Source organism: Larus michahellis, chromosome 3 (assembly GCF_964199755.1).
Source record: "Larus michahellis chromosome 3, bLarMic1.1, whole genome shotgun sequence".
Lineage (NCBI taxonomy): Eukaryota > Metazoa > Chordata > Aves > Charadriiformes > Laridae > Larus > Larus michahellis.
The window spans coordinates 116663630-116682644 of record NC_133898.1 but is presented as its reverse complement, the minus strand read 5'-3'; positions in this window follow the sequence as shown (position 1 = coordinate 116682644).

The following is a 19015-nucleotide window of genomic DNA, read 5'->3' as shown; positions in this document are numbered from 1 at the left end:
AGTAAGCAGAGGATGGGGCGAGCAGGGCTCAGTCCTGGAGCTGTAGCCTCTGCAGGGCGATGCCAAGGGGCTGACCATGGCCTGGCTCCCCTTCTCCCACAACGGCACAGGGGAGGGTCAGAAGTGGGAAAAGCATTGGTTTGGGGTTTGGATGATGCTTGTTTTTGAGGGGAAGGAAGAAATGATCATACTAATAATGAAATAGCCCTCATAGAGACGTCAGTCCTGGAGGCACCTGCTTTGCAGTAGAGAGAAATACCTCTGAATAGGGCTCCAAAGAGTCTGTAGGGATTCGTCCATGAGGGTTTAGTCTTAACAGGGAAGTCCTCAGAAATGGCTGTGGTGAGGGGTAGCTCTCTCTCCACAGCACTGCACCTGCCTCATCTCTTGTCCTCCACATTAGTAGCTGTACATGCCCTGTTATGCAGCTATAAGATAAATACCACGGACAAAGGATTGTCATGATCCTAAGTTTGGCACGGAGAAGATAAGTCTCTGGCAACAGAGGGGATTTGACCCAGTGAATGTAGTGGGGAAGGACACAGAACCAGTGACCTGCAACAACCTGTAGGATCACCTGCAGACACGGTCTTTGCTATCTGCTGTAAAAAGAAAAGGTGTTCTCCTCCTGTTCCTCAGTTATTCCCATCACCTCTGAATACTCCCTAACTTTTCAATACCATTTTTAGAAATGGGATGAGCAGTGCCGGATACTGAATCATTGCAAATAAGGACAAGCCATAAAGTTATGCAATACATTCTCCAGTCTCACATCCTGTGATCCAAATCAAACATTCTTTTCTTAGTAGATGGCTTTTTACACAATTTCTCCCTTCCTCTCCCCCTGCATGCTCCTTCTGACTATGACAAAGCATGAGAGACCTAGGCTCTTGCATCAACCTTTGTTCTCTAGACCAATGTTTTCTGTTTAACTTTCTTAGTTACCCAGCATCAGCTGGAGCCACAGTCCCTAGCAACTCTGGAAAGGCTACCCAGAGCCTCCAAATCCAACAGGAGAAAGGCGCGAAAGAACAGGGTGAAAAATCTACTTCATTCTAAGGCTCTAGTTGGAAACTCCTGATTTTTAAAAGAATCTGAAGAAGTGATTCAGGGTGGAATGGGATACACTTGCCATAGATATTCAAGTTTGGAAGGAAAAGGTTATAAATTTCGGTTTCTGGATCGGCATGAAAGGATACGTGTAGTGGTAATGACACAGTTCTATCCATGGGATGACACATCTATCCACGGGATGAATTTTGCTCTTCCAGTATATTTTAATAATTTTACTTTCCTTTTCTATGGCATCTTTCCTCAAACCTAACACTTTGTAAACATTGCTTCTGCTCTGAGATACGTCAATGAAAATATTGCCATTTCAGTCCAGTGTTAAAGGAATGAGCTCTGAACGAGCAAATCTTTATATGCCTCATGGAGACATTAGGTGTACGTAATCCTGTGTCTGTTTTTATTGATCTAAGTCTACGTCAGTTGGCTGTAATTGTAGAGCAAAGTCAGCATATAACATGTGAGATGTGAAAAGGAATCAGGTCCTAAAAGTCAGATCAAAGTCTGAAGACCAAGTCAGCAGTGAAGTGTTCTCTAACTGCTGCCTGTCCTGCATAGCTGTGGTGCTTATGTAGGAGGCATTCACCAAATGAGAAAGAGGTGCTTGGCTTGAAACACATTGGCTGGAATGTCTGGGCTAAAGGGGTGCCATTGGCTGGTCCAAACCTAAATGGCATGTTCACAGTACTCAGAGACTCTTGTTCGAAATAAACTGTGCCGGTAGTGGCAAATATTGTTTCGTTATATTTTCTTGTTCAATTGAATGAGAGAAATTTTCTGAATATGTGATATAAAACGGTTACCGAATCAATAGTACCAAAGAAATAGCCAGCAGAATGGCATATGACAAAACTATCACGATCTCTCCATGACCTTTCTGAAGATACTGATACATGTCAGAATGAAGGTTGCCTTCTTTCCCCCAAGTGAGCTGGGGAGGATTCCTTTTAGGACTGTTTACTGACTGACTTTTCATCTCTGGACTTCATTGTGCTGATCTACCTTGTCTGGAAACTGTCACCAAGAGAGACAATCCCATTAGAAGTTTCTTTATCTTTTAAACAGACTCAGCAATTATCTACTACTTTGATGACCATGTCCATTGCTATAGTGCTTGAGTTCCCTCTCTGGAATGGCTCTTTCTATGGGTAATGCAGCTGGGGGGGTGGTTTCCCTGGAGCCTTATTTTCCTTTTTCCTATTCTGCAGTGTCCCAGGAGAGTCTATGGAGGAGGCCTCCCATTTGCATGCTATGGAAAAGTATCCACCAAGCTCTTCCCTTTTCAGTATCCAAGGTTTATCTGCAGGTAAACAGCAACAATAGATGTAGAAATTGGAGTTTCCTACGTCAGGGACTAAGAAAAAAAATATTAAGTGAAAAGTGTGTTATAAATCTAACCTTATGCAAAGAAAAGTATCTTTTCTGTAACTCCAACTTTTAATTTGTTTTATCTTTTAGCATCTGCTTTTGCGTATATGGACTCGGTGTGGACAGGAGCCAACCCTCCCCCCCAAGCCAATAGCAGTCTTTCTTCCATTGATGTCAATGAGCTTAGATCAGCGCACAAGTCTTGTGAGTGATCAAAGACAGTTCTACATAAAAAAGACTTCCTTTTCCAGGTCAGTCTGCTCCTTGTCCCTTTACAGAAAATATATTATCAGCATACAAACACAAGCCAGAACAAAAAGGATAATAATTTTTGAAGTGGTAAAATAAAGACCTATGTTTTATTTTTTGCTGATTTACAAAGTGCAGGGCTGAGCCTACTGGGAACATTAAACAACTATTAAGTGTTGAGAACTGTCACATTGAGAAGACAGTCTCGTTCCAGGAAAATTAATCTAAGTAGCTAGCTCAAAACATACTTGCAAGTACCTCGCCACCAGTTGTCAAGGCTGGATCCCCATGCCAACTTGGGTATGTTTTTCTATTTTTTGTAATCTTTTTTTGTAATCATTTACACTAGAATTGTTGGTATATTAGTAAGGAAGGCTAAGAAAAATGATAAATCATGGGACAGTAAAGGGTCAAGCCTTTTCACTGTGCATCAAAAAGGGCGATTCAAAGACATGAAGACGAGCGTCTGTTCTTTAAAAAGAGGTGTGATTTTGACTGTTGGTATGTGAGTCCACTTTTTATTGAATGAGCTACTGTCAAGAGGTAACTTGACAAGAAACCTACCCATTTGCATGAACTGCACGTGTGGGGCTTACATGCATGTGGAATAGGATACAACAAAGTATGTAAGGATAAATACCTATGTGCCATATCTGTAGTCAGAATCAAGCCTTAGGCTTCGTTCTTCACTCAAAGAATAAAAAAAAAAGGTGTTATTGAATAACTCAGTGCAAGATTTACAACTGACTACAGTGCAATAAAAAAAAACACAAAACCACTCCACAAAGTAATTTATGTACAGAAGCCAGTTAAATGAGGTAGAGAGAAGCAGGTCCAACATTTCTGCAAACTGCCTTCATTTTGTATTGTACAGGAATTGTAAAGGAAAAAAAAAGCTGTTAGCTGAAGTGCTGTGAGGTTTGTCTTCATACATTTATTCATCTGGGACCTAAGAAGTGTCTCAGTTGTCTGCAGGACAAATCTCTGCGTATGGGAGAGTGTTCTGCCTAGGGGGCAAAGCAGTCCTTGGCTCAGGAATCGATGATCTTTGTCTCTGGTTCAAGATCCCAGTAATGTATTAGATTTTTCAAAGCGATAGTATTACGTACCCAAGTTTTAGCTCTGGCTATGACCACGTTACATTCCCAGCCTAACCATTCCTGCTAGTTTAGAAATCTTCATCTGTATGTTAGGTGCATTGCTGATTGGTTTCAGATAGCATGAGCAAAAGTGAATTGACCTTCTAAATCACAACGCTGCCCTCCAAATCAGACTGTCAAGGCTGTGGGCTGTTGGCTACCCTAGTCAGACCTTACATTTCTCTGTTACCACTAACTCTCATTATTCGCAGATGGCACCATTCCCAGAAGCTAAAAAGTGGTTGTGTTATGTATATCCATATCAATGTTATCCCTCACTAATTGAAATAAATCTTATATGGTAGAATTATTTCCCCAACAGCCTCTTCTTTTAGCTTTATGAAATTACGCGAGGAAAAGCAGTTCCTCACTGGTCAGGTATGTGGCATGTTTGGGGTTTTTTTATATTTCCTGCATTTTAAGTTATACTAGTATTGCTAAGAGAAGAAAAAGGGTGGGCTTATTTCTTTTGTAATGGGCCAGGAGAGTAGGGCACACCCATAGGTGTAAGATCAGGAAGAGAAGGGCTATGATGTTTCACAGAATCACAGAATAGTTCGCGTTGGAAGGGACCTTAAAGATCATCTAGTTCCATCCCCCCTGCCACAGGCAGGGACACCTCCCACTAGACCAGGCTGCTCAAAGCCCCATCCAGCCTGGCCTTGAACACTTCCAGGGATGGGGCATCCACAACTTCCCTGGGCAACCTGTTCCAGTGCCTCACCACCCTCACAGTAAAGAATTTCTTCCTGATATCCAAACTAAATCTACCCTCCTTCAGTTTGAAACCATTACCCCGTGTCCTATTGCTCCACTCCCCAATAAAGAGTCCCTCCCCATCCTTCCTGTAGGCCCCCTTGAAGTACTGAAAAGCTGCTATAAGGTCTCCTGGGAGCCTTCTCTTCTCCAGGCTGAACAACCCCAACTCTCTCAGCCTGTCCTCATAGGGGAGGTGCTCCAGCCCCTCTGATCATGTTCATGGCCCTCCGCTGGACCCGTTCCAACAGGTCCATGTCCTTCTTGTGATGAGGACTCCAGAGCTGGATGCGGTACTCCAGGTGAGGTCTCACCAAAGGAGAGTAGAGGGGGAGAATCACCTCCCTTGACCTGCTGGCCACGCTTCTTTTGATGTAGCCCAGGATGCGGCTGGCTTTCTGGGCTGCATGTGCACATTGCCTGCTCATGTTGAGCTTAATGTTTGCACATTCCAAGGAAATCCTTATATGCAAGAGAAGCTATGAAATATTATAACCAGTTATTCCTAACCTTTTGGGATTACACACTCAAGCCAGTTGCCATTAAAGTCTCTTTTCTTTTAGGGAGGTATAACATCCATTTTTCACTTTAGGAATAAGTTGCCTTGGAAAGTTATTTTCAAGACAAGTACATAACCTGAACCAAATCCCTCTTAGGCAGGTTCTGCTACCTCAGTTGCACCCATCAGCATGATGCTGGTGGAGGCGAATGTGAGATGGAAACACGACAACTGGATGTGCTTCTAGGAGTTGTGCTCCAAAACCTCATCGCAATCTTCTGTTGCCAGCTTTTTGGGTAGCACTGAAAAATAAGCAGGTTCCCAAAGCAGAGCTAGAAAGAAACACCACCCCCAGCATTCACTAAGCACCTCTTGATGTACATGAGAAACTCCCATTAGCTAAATTTGGATTCGGTTCTTCACACAGAAACATCTTTATTTTATTTACTTAAAAAATGTCTGTTGTTATAGTTTACACAGTTGCATTCAGAGATATTAAGGCATAAACCCTTTATGACCATTTCTGACTCTTCAGCATGGGTCATTAGCTTACCTAGAATTGATTCCTGTTGAACAAGAGCAGGCCTTGAGAAGGACTAGGCAAAAGAGACATCCAGCTCTATCACAGTGAAGGGTAAATGATTGCAGTAGTTGCCTTTCCTTAATATAACTGAAATTATGCATCTTTAACTTTCCATTGGATTTCCGTATATATTTTTCTACCACAGTGAAAACTCCCCTATTAGGCAGTGTGTGTTCCACATGAAAGCACTTACAAGCCATAATCAAGTTATTCCTTAGCTTTAACTTTGATACACTAAATCTAAATAGACTTACCCTCTGGAGTCACACCATTTTACAGCCCTTTTTTTTTATTCATATTCTTGTGGTTCTTCTCTGAACTACCTCCAATTTACCAACATCCTTCTTGAGGTGCTGACATCAGGACCGACATTATTCCAATAGCTTTTACCAGTGCCAAATGCAGAAGTAATACAACTTCATTACTCCCCATTGACGCCATCCTCCGCACACAGGAAAAGATTGCATTGGCCCTTTTAGCCCATGATTTCAGAGGGCTCTGGGGCTCAGCTGGTTGTCTGCCAGGACCCCCTGTTCATTTTTCAGCCTCAGCTTCCTAAAGGACAACCCTTCTTATGAGAGTAAGGCCTGAGATGTTTGTTCTTAAATGTTGGGTTACATGTGAAACACCTGGTATTTCATTTGCACCTGCTCCTCAAGCAGTGCTGGAAAGGCATTGCCCAGTTCTGCCCTCTTCCAAGTTTTGGTTCATTGAAAAATATTATTAGCAAAGGCGCTGCTTTCTCCTGCATTGCCGATAGCATTATTAATAAGCACAAGGCTGATAGGCAGTTTCTACAGAGCCCTGTCTCTGGTGGCCCCACTTTACTTTGGGCTGTTAGATCTAATGCTAGCCAGTTTTAAAACAATTTGGTCGACCAGGTGGGTTCATCATATTAGTTTGGATTTCTGGCAGAATTTCCTATGATACTGTATGGGAAATACATCCAAAGTCAAAGTATACAGTATTACCACAATTGCTTTTATCCACCAAATTTGTAGTCTTATAAAAATAGCACATTAATTTGATAAGATCTTTTTTCCATTAATCTATGTTGATTGCCATTAATTAAATTGCACTGTTTTAATACTTTATTAATTGACTTTCCTATCAGCAACTCCATCACTCTGCCTGGAATAGACGTCAAACTGACAGGCCTATAATTACCTGGTTGCCCTATTTTGTCTGCAGAAGTATTGGCAAAATATTAACTTTTTTCCAGTCCTTCCTCAAAAGGATGATGGTTTTAGCCAGTGTGCACGTCTTTCTTAATCGTGGCCTTTTGAAGATCTAATGAAATATTTTTGAGTTGCTGTAAATTATTATTCACATTTTTGTTGGTTTAAATTTTCTCCTCCAGGGTGACTGATACATATCTTCATTTTTTTCAGCTTTGTGGAACAGGATCTTTTAAGGCAATAAGTATAAATTTTACTGGTTAGGACTCTATTCTCCTTACACGTAAAACATGTAAAATGCATTTTAAAAGCATAAAACATAAACCCAAGTCGTTATCACTTCCACCTAAGCAAACTCTAAATTTTGTGATTAATATTTCCCTGTCAGGGTGAGGTCTAATGTAGAAGTTTCCCATGCCAGATACAGCTCTTTTTGAGTCAGGAAGTTGTTTTGTGTATTTTTTCTTGAAAATCCAAGAATGCTTTAGTACTTGCATCATGAGACATCCCTTTGCTCTCCCTTCAGATTTATCTTGCCAAGACTGAAAGTGCCATATATAGTGAAAGGCTTTTAAAAGGCTAATCGGGAAGGTCACCCTACACCCAGAGGTAGGGCTGGTTAGATGAGCCAATTCTGCGTTGTTTGGAACAAAGCCTTGCTTCATGCTATACTGTAAGTGTTACCGTGCTTCAGGCGCTGAAGACTTAAGTCTGTGAGAGCACTAAAACCAGAGGATTTTCCTGTTTTCCTTGAGTACTGGCCTGGGTTTCATCAGAACCTATTAGCCAGAGAGAGTTGTTGTTTGTCATGATTCTGGCTGAGCGCTGTGCTGCTACTGCCCAGGTGTGTCCTAGCTTTCAAACGATAAGCATCAGATCTGCCATAATCTGGAGAAGAAAGAAAGAAAAAAAAAAAAAAAGAATCAGATCATTTCATTGTCCTTCTGCATCTGTGCTCTGGCTGCAGGTAGCAGAGGCCTCTTTCAGGTCCCATGGAGCATGAAGAGCAGCAGCTCTGCAGGCACCAGCCTGTGCTTCTTTGTTTGCAAAGTGCTTCCTGTTTGGATTTCCATGAGCATTTTTTTACCCTCCATTTGCTTAAGTGATGACATCAACCAGACAAAAAGGTACACGATCTTACTTAGAATCAGGAACAGTGTGGTGAGCAGGAGTAGGCCAGTGATCGCCCCCCTGTACTCGTCACTGGTGAGGTCCCACCTCGAGTGCTGTGTCCAGTTTTGGGCCCTTCACCACAAAAAAGACACTGAGGTGCTGGAGCGTGTCCAGAGAAGGGCAACAGAGCTGGTGAGGGGTCTGGAGAACAAGTCTTGTGAGGAGCGGCTGAGGGAGCTGGGGTTGTTCATCCTGGAGAAAAGGAGGCTGAGGGGAGACCTTCTCGGTCTCTGCAACTGCCTGAAAGGAGGCTGTAGAGAGGTGGGGGTCGGTCTCTTCTCCCAAGTAACAGGCGATAGGACAAGAGGAAACAGCCTGAAGTTGTGCCAGGGGAGGTTTAGACTGGATATTAGGAAAAATGTTTACACTCAAAGGGTTATTAAGCATTGGAAGAGGCTGCCCAGGGAAGTGGCTGAGGCACCATCCCTGGAGGTATTTAAAAGATGGGTAGACATAGTGCTTAGAGATATGGTTTAGTGATGGTTGTTGCCAGAGTTAGGTTGATGGTTGGACTCGATGATCTGGAAGGTCCCTTCCAACCCAGGCGATTCTATGATTCCAGATTCCATGATCTGTTCTCATCTTCAAGCACAGGAGTTTTGTAGGTACACTAAAAACGTAACAATGACCAGGCAAAGCCAGGCCAGTGGCCCATCTAGCACAATATCTTCTCTCTGACACAGGGCAATAGGGAATGTCCGTGGGAGAGGACAAGAACAGTGCAAGCATATAATGACACATCCTCTTATCACTCTCTCAGGCCTCTCTCCCCGTGATTTGCAGCCATTTGCTCTCTGAACCAGCAGCAGCGTCTTTCTATTTGATATCCATCAGCAGATTTTTCTTCAGCGAATTCTTCTGATTTGCTTTTGAGCCCTCATGTGCTCTTAGCAACCACAGCATCCTGTGGCCAGGCATTCCATAACTTAATTGTATATATGAAAAAGTAACTCTTTGTTTGAACTTGTGTCATTCAAGCCTCCTAATTTCATTTGATACCCCCTCGTTACTGCGTTAGAGGAGACAGCAAACAGTAATCCTGCACTTACTTTCTCCCTGCCATTCATGATTTTATAGACCCTGTATTATATCCTGTCTCTTTTCCCAGCTGAAGAATCTCAGTCTATTTAATAATTCCTTTTATAAAAGATCTCATTTCACTGTTCCTTTTCTACGTCTGCTATACCCTTCGGGATGGGAAACCAGAATCCCACTCAATATTCAGGATACAGCAGCAGTATGGATTTATAGTGACATGCTGTTGGCTTCTGGTTTGTTCTGTATTTCTTTCTAATAGTTGTTGATACCGACTCGCTTTTCTGACCACCACTAATTGCTATGCTGAATGTGACAATCTGTGACTATGGCTGCATGTCATGATTCCAAGATTTTTGTGTCCCCTCAGTGATTAAGACCAGATCAGAGCCCATTATGACCAGTGGGTCATGCATTTAAGGTTATTTTTTCCCCTTTGTGAACTGCTTTGCATTTATCAACGTTGGATTTCCTCTGCCATTTTATTACACAGTCATTCTGTAGCATAAAGCCCCTCTGCAGCTCCTCAGAGTCAGCTTTCATTTTTATTACCCGACATGAGCAAACATTACAGACACGTTACTTGCTCCCATTTCCTGGTCATTTTGAATATAGCCTACAGGACAATATACGTACTAGGTGTTCAGTATTGGGAGCAGCTGGCACCACAGAGTAATGCCAGAGGCAGCCTCTGAGACAACATGTCAATGCAGTCTGTGAAAAGGGGCCAGACTGGAAAGAGAGAGCTCAGCCTTCCTACAGGCTTTTTGGACCTTCAGAGATGGCCTTGGCTCCTTTTCTTCTCCTTGAAAATGAAGTGTGTAACTGGGGCACCTAAGTTGAAATCAGAGTCGCCTTGCGCTCCATCAGTAGCCAGCAATGGCCCTCCTTAAGGACAAGTTAAATCCTAGGTGAGCTAAAAGGAAGTTTTCTGTCCCTTTCCATCAACAACAGAAGAAAGTTCTCCATTGTTAAGCAAACGATTTAAGTATCTCCAGTGAGATGGGATGAATCCAGGCTTCGGTTTGTAGGCTTTTTTCAGTGAATTGTAGACTGTGCAATTTTACAAGCCCAGGGAAAGCAGAGTTATACGGTATCACCTAGGCTGGAACACTGGCTATTTGAAGCATGTTATAGCTGATCTATAATTCACATGCTTATTTTGACAGGCTGGCTCTTGTTAGTTTTCAATGGGTGTGGGAGGAAATAGCAGTGCATAAAACTTGCACATTACTAATACCATTGCCATATAAAACAAATATTTGAATAGGAAGTTTCAGAAATGATTCAGTGCTCTAGCTACAGAATATCCTACAGGAATTTTTTATAGTAACAGAATTAATGAAAAGCAAATCCTATTTCTCCACCATGGGCATAGGGTGGTCCCAGTGCAGCAGAGCCAATGTGATACTCTATCTCGGATAGAAAAAGCAGCCTCTACAGATTGCTGGCCCCCTGGGTGACTGAAGCTTGCTTTGAAAGGACTCCTTGAGCTGAGAGGTTGCTGTATGCTTTTTAAGTGACTGCACCAGATCGTGTGTGGGTGCAGCAGACAGGGGCTAAAAGCCTTGAGCTGCAATACAGAAGCAATTGAAAAGCCACTCAGTTGTTGCCGCTCTACCAACTGCAAAGGAAAACTCTCTTCCCACCCCTACAGACTATTCTAACCACATCCTTTGAAGGTACTGAAGTTATTTCACTCACTTAGCCCACAGTTTTCTCAACATTAGGTCATAACTTGAAAGCTACAGGGTGAGGAGATAATTGTTACGTCAGTAACAACATTTCATTCAGACAGTCATAAGCGGAGGATTTCTAGGTGCTGAAAATGTGATATGACCACCAAACAAAGAAGCCAAAATATCACTGTAAAAGTAACCACCTTCACACCATGGCTTTTTAGTTCACCGGGAACAATTTGCAGGGAGTTTGGTCTCAGCTCTCTTTCACATCTGAAGTATGGCTCTTCCACCATGCAGGGCTCCAGGAGTATAGTCAGGATCAGCCCGAAAACAGTTTGGAGCAGATATTGTGTCTTCTCGTGTCTTGTGCCTACGTTATCACAAAATACCTTCAAGCTTTCTCAGTTTGTTCCTCAGATCTCTATTGAAAAATGGGGAAAAGGCACTTCATTAACTCCCGGAGAACTGTGGTTGTTTCAGGTGCAACAGTAAAAGGAGACACATGAATTTGTGAAGCTGAGACAAATCTGATGCATCCTTGGCACCACTTTGGCAACCCGTACTATGTGCACTGGCACAACATTGTCTGTGAACTTCAACAGCTTGGCCAAGGAAAATTTCTATTTCTTCAATTTTCAGTAACTTTTAAAATGCTGATGAGTGTATAATAGGGTTTTGACACTGGAAAATCCACCTCAGACTGGAGAATACAGTAGGAAAAGCCTGTGCCTCATAGCTGTGCTTTGTTCCTAGAATCATTTTTAGATTGAAATGTAGTATACTACTATTTTTTACTTGCATCTATTTTAATGAGCACATATATATGATACTGCAACAGGTGGGGTTATTTATACACATGGAAAAAGATGTTAGATCTGTAAGATGTTCAAGATCTTAAAATAACTTGTGTACTACAGGAATCCTTTCTGTTAACCTTAGAAAAAGGTGGAGGTGTGGGGAGGAAATGAACATAAAGTCATTTTATTTCTGTCCCACAAGACATGAATGAATAACTGTTGTCATCTTATCTTTCGATGTGGGTCCCCAGTCTGCTACTTACAGGCATTTCATGTTACTTATTTTCCTGGTTTCCTCAGCTAGGATGGACAAAGGAATATTGAACAGAGAAATTTCACGTTTTCAAAGTACCATGGACTTGAGAAATGTGTATTTTTTCCAGGTTTTAGGATTGTGGAGATTAATGGAAACGATCCTAAGACTAAAGTAAAGAGCTGTCCCTTAAATTCAAAAACTTGTAACATCCTGCAGCGGTGACGCAACAGTTCGCAAGACTGACAGAATAGCCAAGTGTAATTCTGATCCCACTACTTTGCCAGGCTGTGACACTGGCAGATTTCCAGAATAAGCCAATTTCAGAACTGTGGAGCCTCCAAATATGATCTTCTGTCAGTCACAGAGATTTAAGCTCCAGGAAAGGAAAGATTCATCTGGCAGATTATAATCACTACTGTAGGAGACAGTGAAAGAAGTGATCTTTCCTATAGCGGGATGCCAGCCACTCTGGGACTAGTCATCACCTTGAACTGTGCTGGGAAGCGGCGGTGACTTAACTCCAGTATCACTATGTCTCATCCTGCTCTTGTGATGCAAACCACTGTTTTTTCAATAGGTGCTACAGCGGCAACTCCCAACCTGTGCTGAAATGATCAAAATGCTTCAAAGTTTCCAGAGCCATCCCCATTCTGGGATTTCACTTCCCTAAAAAGAAGAGAAATAAACAGTGAAGCTGAAGCTTACACCTGATTTTGGGCTTTTGATGCAGGACAGAGCAGCCATCCCCAGACCAGTTCCTGGGGGATGTTCTGTCCTCCCCATCCCATCACAGGGTAAAGCTATGTGTCTCCGTGGCTCAGCCCGGGCAGCATGGAGCAGTAATTGAGTCTTCTTCTCCCCCTCTACTCTGCACTGGTGAGGCCACAACTGGAGTACTGTGTCCAGTTTTGGGCTCCCCAGTTCAAGAGGGACAGGGAGCTACTGGAGCAAGTCCAGCGAAGGGCAACCAAGATGATTATGGGACTGGAGCATCTCCCTTATGAGGAAAGGCTGAAAGAGCTGGGAATCTTTAGCCTGGAGAAGAGAAGGTTGAGGGGGGACCTGATTAATGTTTACAAGTATCTAAAGGGTGGGTTTAAGGAGGACGGAGCCAGGCTCTTTTCAATGGTTCCCAGTGACAGGACAAGGGGCAATGGGCACAAGCTAGAACATAGGAAGTTCCATTCAAATACACGGAAAAACTTCTTTACGGTGAGGGTGACAGAGCACTGGAACAGGCTGCCCAGGGAGGTTGTGGAGTCCCCTTCTCTGGAGATTTTCAAGACCCGCCTGGATGCAGCCCTGAGGGATGTGCTTTAGGCAATCCTGCTCTAGCAGGGGAGTTGGACTAGATGATCTTTAGAGGTCCCTTCCAACTCTGAAGATTCCGTGATTCCGTGATTCCGTGATTCCGTGATTCCATGATTCAGCTTGCCAAGCCGTGATCGGGAGGAAAGTTTATAACCAAGAGGTACAGTAGCACCTTGCAGCAGCTTGCAGAGAAGTTTTCATCTCACATAGGACCAGTGCCAGCATGCAGAGAGAGAGGAGTTCGGGCAAAGGCTGGTCATAAATTACCAAACGTTCCTAAACGCAAGCTGTGGGACCCAGCATCCAAATATCTGCGTGAAATCAAACAACCCTGATAAACCGACTGGCTGTAATAAACAAATAGATCTGAAGGTATTTGGTCCAAAACAACTACAAGACTGTGTTATTTAGGTACCTTCATAACCTTTTTTTCTAACCTGACTAATAATGCCCCAAATTCTCTTTCCTTTCTGATCCTAGAAAATCATATAAAGGAATATACTATGTCTGTGACAAACCTGGATCTCTTGGGTGGTCCTGATAATGGGATACTTGGTTAGACACGAGCTTTATTTTTGGTGAATTTTATGGCTCCTGCCAACACCTTAGGAAGATTACCATTTCTGGTAAGGGCTCAAAACATTAAGGGAAAACTAAAAAGAGAGCAAGTTCTTTCAAGAGAAAAAAGCTGATGCTGTGGGCAATTGGAATGAGCTACATCAACTTCCAGAGATTAAACAGAGGAAACTGCAAAGAAGATTTACCAGTCAAAGCTCTGTGTCATTAGAGATCACTTTTTTGCTATCAAAATAAAATGTATTTAAAAAATGAAACTGTATGTGTGTTTGCTCAGGAGTAGGAACAAACAACTATTCCTCCACCTACTGCTCAGCTGCTGCTTTATATAATGAATGACTACTCATTTTTAACATTTTTGGTGTCTTATCTAAGTGAAAAAAATGAAAGGACAATATTAATTCAGAGAAACAGCTGCCCATCTTGATACCTGTAATTATCTATTATAACTGAATATCATGGCCAAAACTGTAATAGTCTGGCATTCAGTAGTTCCTTATTACAATTATGAGCAAAGTTAGTTGACTGTCTGTTGTTAAGGTTGACTAACTGTGTTAGTCAAGAGGAACGTTGGTTTTTGTTGTTTACAACCTTATCAGACTCCGACCAACTGAATTGAAAATATCCCTGCCAGACATCCGTCTCAAACTCTTTTCATGTATTTCCTTTTGGAAAACTCCAGCTCGTGTGCCATTACCAGTCTCTTTCAGCCATGTGCTTAAGCAGCAGAAGCTAGGGGAAAAGAGAGGGATTTTTGTCCTAGCGCCAAAGAAATGTGTTTGGTGTCCCTGTGAAACAAACCTACCTGACCTGGCCAAATCATTAGCTTCCTACCACTAAAATATTCTCCTTTTCAATATGGTTAGTAGAGATGAGATCTAAGTTCAGTTCACTGAAGAGGCCTCTGCAATGACCACATTCTGCCAAGAGCTAAGCAGAATTTTCTGTGCATTACGGGGGGTGCTCTAGAAGTGCCAGACAGGAACCAGTCCAGCTCCTTCTTACTTCTGGGCTCTGCAGTCATTCTGCATTATTAGGTGGGTATAAAATGACAGAATAGGTGCATATTTCTTTTGCTTCAAAGTGTCCAAGTTACTGCGCTGTTGGTCTTCCTCTCCATCTTTCTCAATGTCTGTTTGCATTCGGGGTTTCCTGGTGGCTTGGTTTCAAGAGAAGGTGGAGGATGAGTCTGTGCTGTGCGTGACCTAGGCACGGCACTGTCCTGACCTATGGAGCCTTTGGGGCTGTGTGTGTTCAGACTGACCACAGCCCCCCCGCTTCCCAAACGTGCATCCAGACCAATAGACTGCTACAGAAACCATAACAAATAGCACCATTTCTATGGCTGTCTAAGAACTTCTCTCAAGTAAAGCCTTGTAAGTAAAGACATAAGGCTTGCTGAGTTACGCAGACATGCCTGATGTACCCCAGCTCCCGTGACTACACGCCACAGGGTGGGGATGGGTGAGGGTTCCTCTTGGGTTGCTCTGGACAGCTTCCTTCAGCATGTTGGGTTTTGGGGTCAGTTTTAGGAGATGCAAAACTCTTCCTATTACCTCTATTTACCCGAATCGCTTGAGAGGAGAAAAGGATCGGATTTACACATTATCAGGTGCCTCTGCATCAGTTGCTAGATAGTAGTATCACAGAATCTCCAAGGAGCCTTATGCAGACAAGATCTGTAATGATTATCTATGGAGGGAGAACCACAAAGAGGTCAAAATGAGTTTAGTATATATTTTATACAAAGTAGAGATTTAAGGTGATTTGTTAATAAAACTGGAGTCCTTCCTCTGAACAAAAGGGCTAAAAAAATTAATCTGTACACTGCACTGTACAAAATGGAATTGCTGAGGGAGGAAAAAGGTAAAAAATAATAGAATGAATATTAAAATTAATAACATTTATATGTGATAGAACAATATTCTTAAAAGGTTTATCTCCTGGGAATTTTAGTGAGTAGCACAGTTGTCAACTGGGGTGACTAGCCCAGCTCACTGTGAATAATGTTCAACTTCTTGCTCTTAAAGAACAGGTCACTGTTTCAGTGACAGAGAAAAAGAAACCATACCATGTAACAAATGTTCAAAATATTGATTGTATTTACCAGCAGGAAGGAGGAAAATAGTACATATAGCAGTTAAATACAAAATGTCCCCTTCAAATTATAATTACCTCTCTCTCTGAAATTAAAGGGTCAGATACCAGAATACGTGCTGTGAAAGCTGTGAAAAGTTGGATACAAGATCAAATCTAGGGCAGATTGATCAATAGTAGCAAGGAACTTGCAGTGAAAATTGCAGTGCTTTAACAGCTCGCAGGATACTTGGGGAATAAGGTAAATATTCTGAGAGGGTGGGGTTTTTTTGGAGGGAATAAAAGAGATTTCAAAAGTTAAATCTCTCAGCTTTCTTATTACATCGTGTTTACATAATCATATCCAGATGCTTTAGGCAATAGTTGCTTCCTGTGCTTACAGTTTGCTGTTGTCTCATCATTCCTTTATTAATCTTTGTGAGGATTAGCAAAACAAACAAGATAACTGTGAAGCCGAAAACAATTTCATGCCACTTCCTATGAGAAACTGTTTTCCAAGGAGCAGTATTATCTTTTTATGTGTCCTGGATTTCCTCACAAAATGCATTGGGAATTTTTAGCTGTAGGTATACTTTCAGTGTCGGAGGTAGCAAGGCTCTGAACTCCTCTCGCCTGTGTCACACGTAGGTAGGATTCTGCATGCCGACAACTCATTGCAGGAAGAAGGCATTGGTTTTTTTTTTTAAGTCTTCCATCCAACTTTGTATGTAAGACCGTACATACCTATAGTGGCCTATAAACAACACCTTTCACATTATTGTCTGGCTAAAAATAGACTATGCACTTACTATAACATGACATTTACCAAGCAGCTATTTCCTCTGCATGTCAGCAGAATAAAATATACATAAATAAAATATCTTCTATAGACTGAAAATAGCACTCTATAATCATCCCGGCACACAGCACGGAGTTATTGTGCAATGACAGCACACCTTGTTGAGTGATAGTGCGGGGCTGTTGCCCTTTGCCTAGCAACATACCAAAGCATGGGATCGGAGTCTACACCCTGTCTTATTGCTCAATTAGGATCTGGCAAACGTCCCTCGATGTTACCCTGGCCCGTATCCACATATTTTACTCACATATGTAACTTCACATTGATGTTGTTAAGGGTAGATCTGGTTACGTGTCTGCAGGGTCTGGGGCTGTTTGTATCTCAGATTCTCTTGCAGGAATCAGACCCGTTGAAGGAGAGAGGCTTTCCTGGCTAACGCGGCACAGGTAGTATTCAACAGAAAGTCACGCTCCTGAAAGTCTTGACGATTGAAGAAGCCAAATAAATTGAGTTGAATATTGCCACAGAAGAGTTGCAAAGTAAGGAAGAAGTTAAAATAACCCCTGCAATCTCCTTGACAAAGCATTCCACATATTATTTATATAAAATTATATTTAAAATGGAAAAATATGTATCCACTAGCATAATAATTAAATCTTTAGAAAATCCTGAGGTTTTTTTGTTTTATTTTACTTGTATTTTAAATGTATGTAAATGAAAGGCAGTGGTTTTAAAGTGTTGTCATCCAAAGACTCTCATTATTCGGGCTGGGTTGGTCACTTAGAGTACAGGGAAGGAGTCACTGCCTTTCATTTTGTCCTGGGAGCCACCGTCTTGTTTCGTTTGAGTCAGAGGAGCCACCACCTTGAATTCAACCTCTGTGTTAAACACGCAGCTACTGAGAACTTCCTGTGCTTAAAGAGCAATTCAACTGCAAAATATGTCCCATTCTTTTTAAATAGTGGCTGCGTAGAGCAAGGAATGGTAAAATATCTAAAACCAATATAAAGCCTAAGAATAACTTCCCACTTCTTCTAGGTTTATCCTTATTTTTCTGTCACATTTAGTATTTCTAGTATTGGCTTGAAATAAATTTAATTGCTTCCTGGTAAAATTTGACCAGTAATAAAGGCAAAACTTCCTTCGTCTTAAGAGTCAAAAGTACCTCACTGCATACTAAGGGTTTTGAAGTGAATTGGACAAGGTCTGGAAAAACACAGCTCCCAGCTGGTACCCTCTTCTCTCCAAACTGAAGTAGTGTCTTTCCCAGTAGAAGCAGAAGCTCAGCATCATGAAAATGTCTCCATCGATATTCTCTTGGGTTTTAGAAGATCTATTTGTAAAGGATGTTTTATGTGTCTTTTTTTATAGTTTCCACTGAATGGTGTTACAAGCTGTGGTGATCCCAGAACCATCAACTGAGGTCTTGGGTCAACCATACCCTTCATCGGGATGGACGTTAAAGCTGGAGTGGCGTCTGTGTCCCCTTAGGGTTGGAGGACAGCCTACCCAAGTATTGAAAAAGTTGGGTTTTTGCTAGCACATGCAGTTGCAGGAGAGCCCCAAATCCCTGAAACAACGTAATGGGCCAAGAATGTATCATGGACAAAGTTGTGGACAATCAAAATGGACCTAAAATTAGCATTTTTACAAAATTATGGAATATTTTCTGACAATAAACAGGAAATGGAGGCAAAATTTTTAATTGAGTTCTACTAAAATTGTATCACCAGCTCAGCCCTTGCTACAACTCAGTGAAACCACACTGGTGAGACACCAGAACTGAGGAATAGATTCTCCAGTATCCACTGAGATAGTGATCTTTTTTTAAGGGTTGGGATACTTCTGGGTTTTTTTGTGTGGATGCTCCGATGTGTAATCAGAAGCGAACTCACATTGCATCCTTGTATCCATTGGGGACAGCTAAGGTAATATCATTATTCTACCCAGTTACGTATTTTCAAAACACTCTTAGCAATATGATAACTTTGAAATTTCTATTTCTCTGAAATTGTCCAAGAGGTTCAAAACCTATTTGTGAATCCAGGCAGACAGAAAGATGGTGAGACTGATGGGCAGGTATGTGGTTACGTTGCCCCCTTTCCTTAGAAAACTAGATTAAAAAGTAAAAAAAAAAGTTATTAAATAATAAATAATAATATTTTTTCAGCAGTTTTAATGAGGGGCAGAATTATGCCTTCTTGTGACAGTGCAAAACTTAGTAAGACCTTAAAGTTGTTCTTAAAAGAAACTTAGATTTTTTTAAAAATTGAAAAATATGCTGTTTAAGAGCCTATTGCTACAATCCTGTATAAACAGACTGTACTCACACCAGTATAATCATTACCTCTTATATGTTTGAATGAAGGTTTCTCTTGCAAACAAGCACCCAGTGTTTCTTTAACAAAAGTAAACATATTAAACACACTGGAGGCTTTGAGTCCTTCTGTGTTTATATTCTACAAGACCA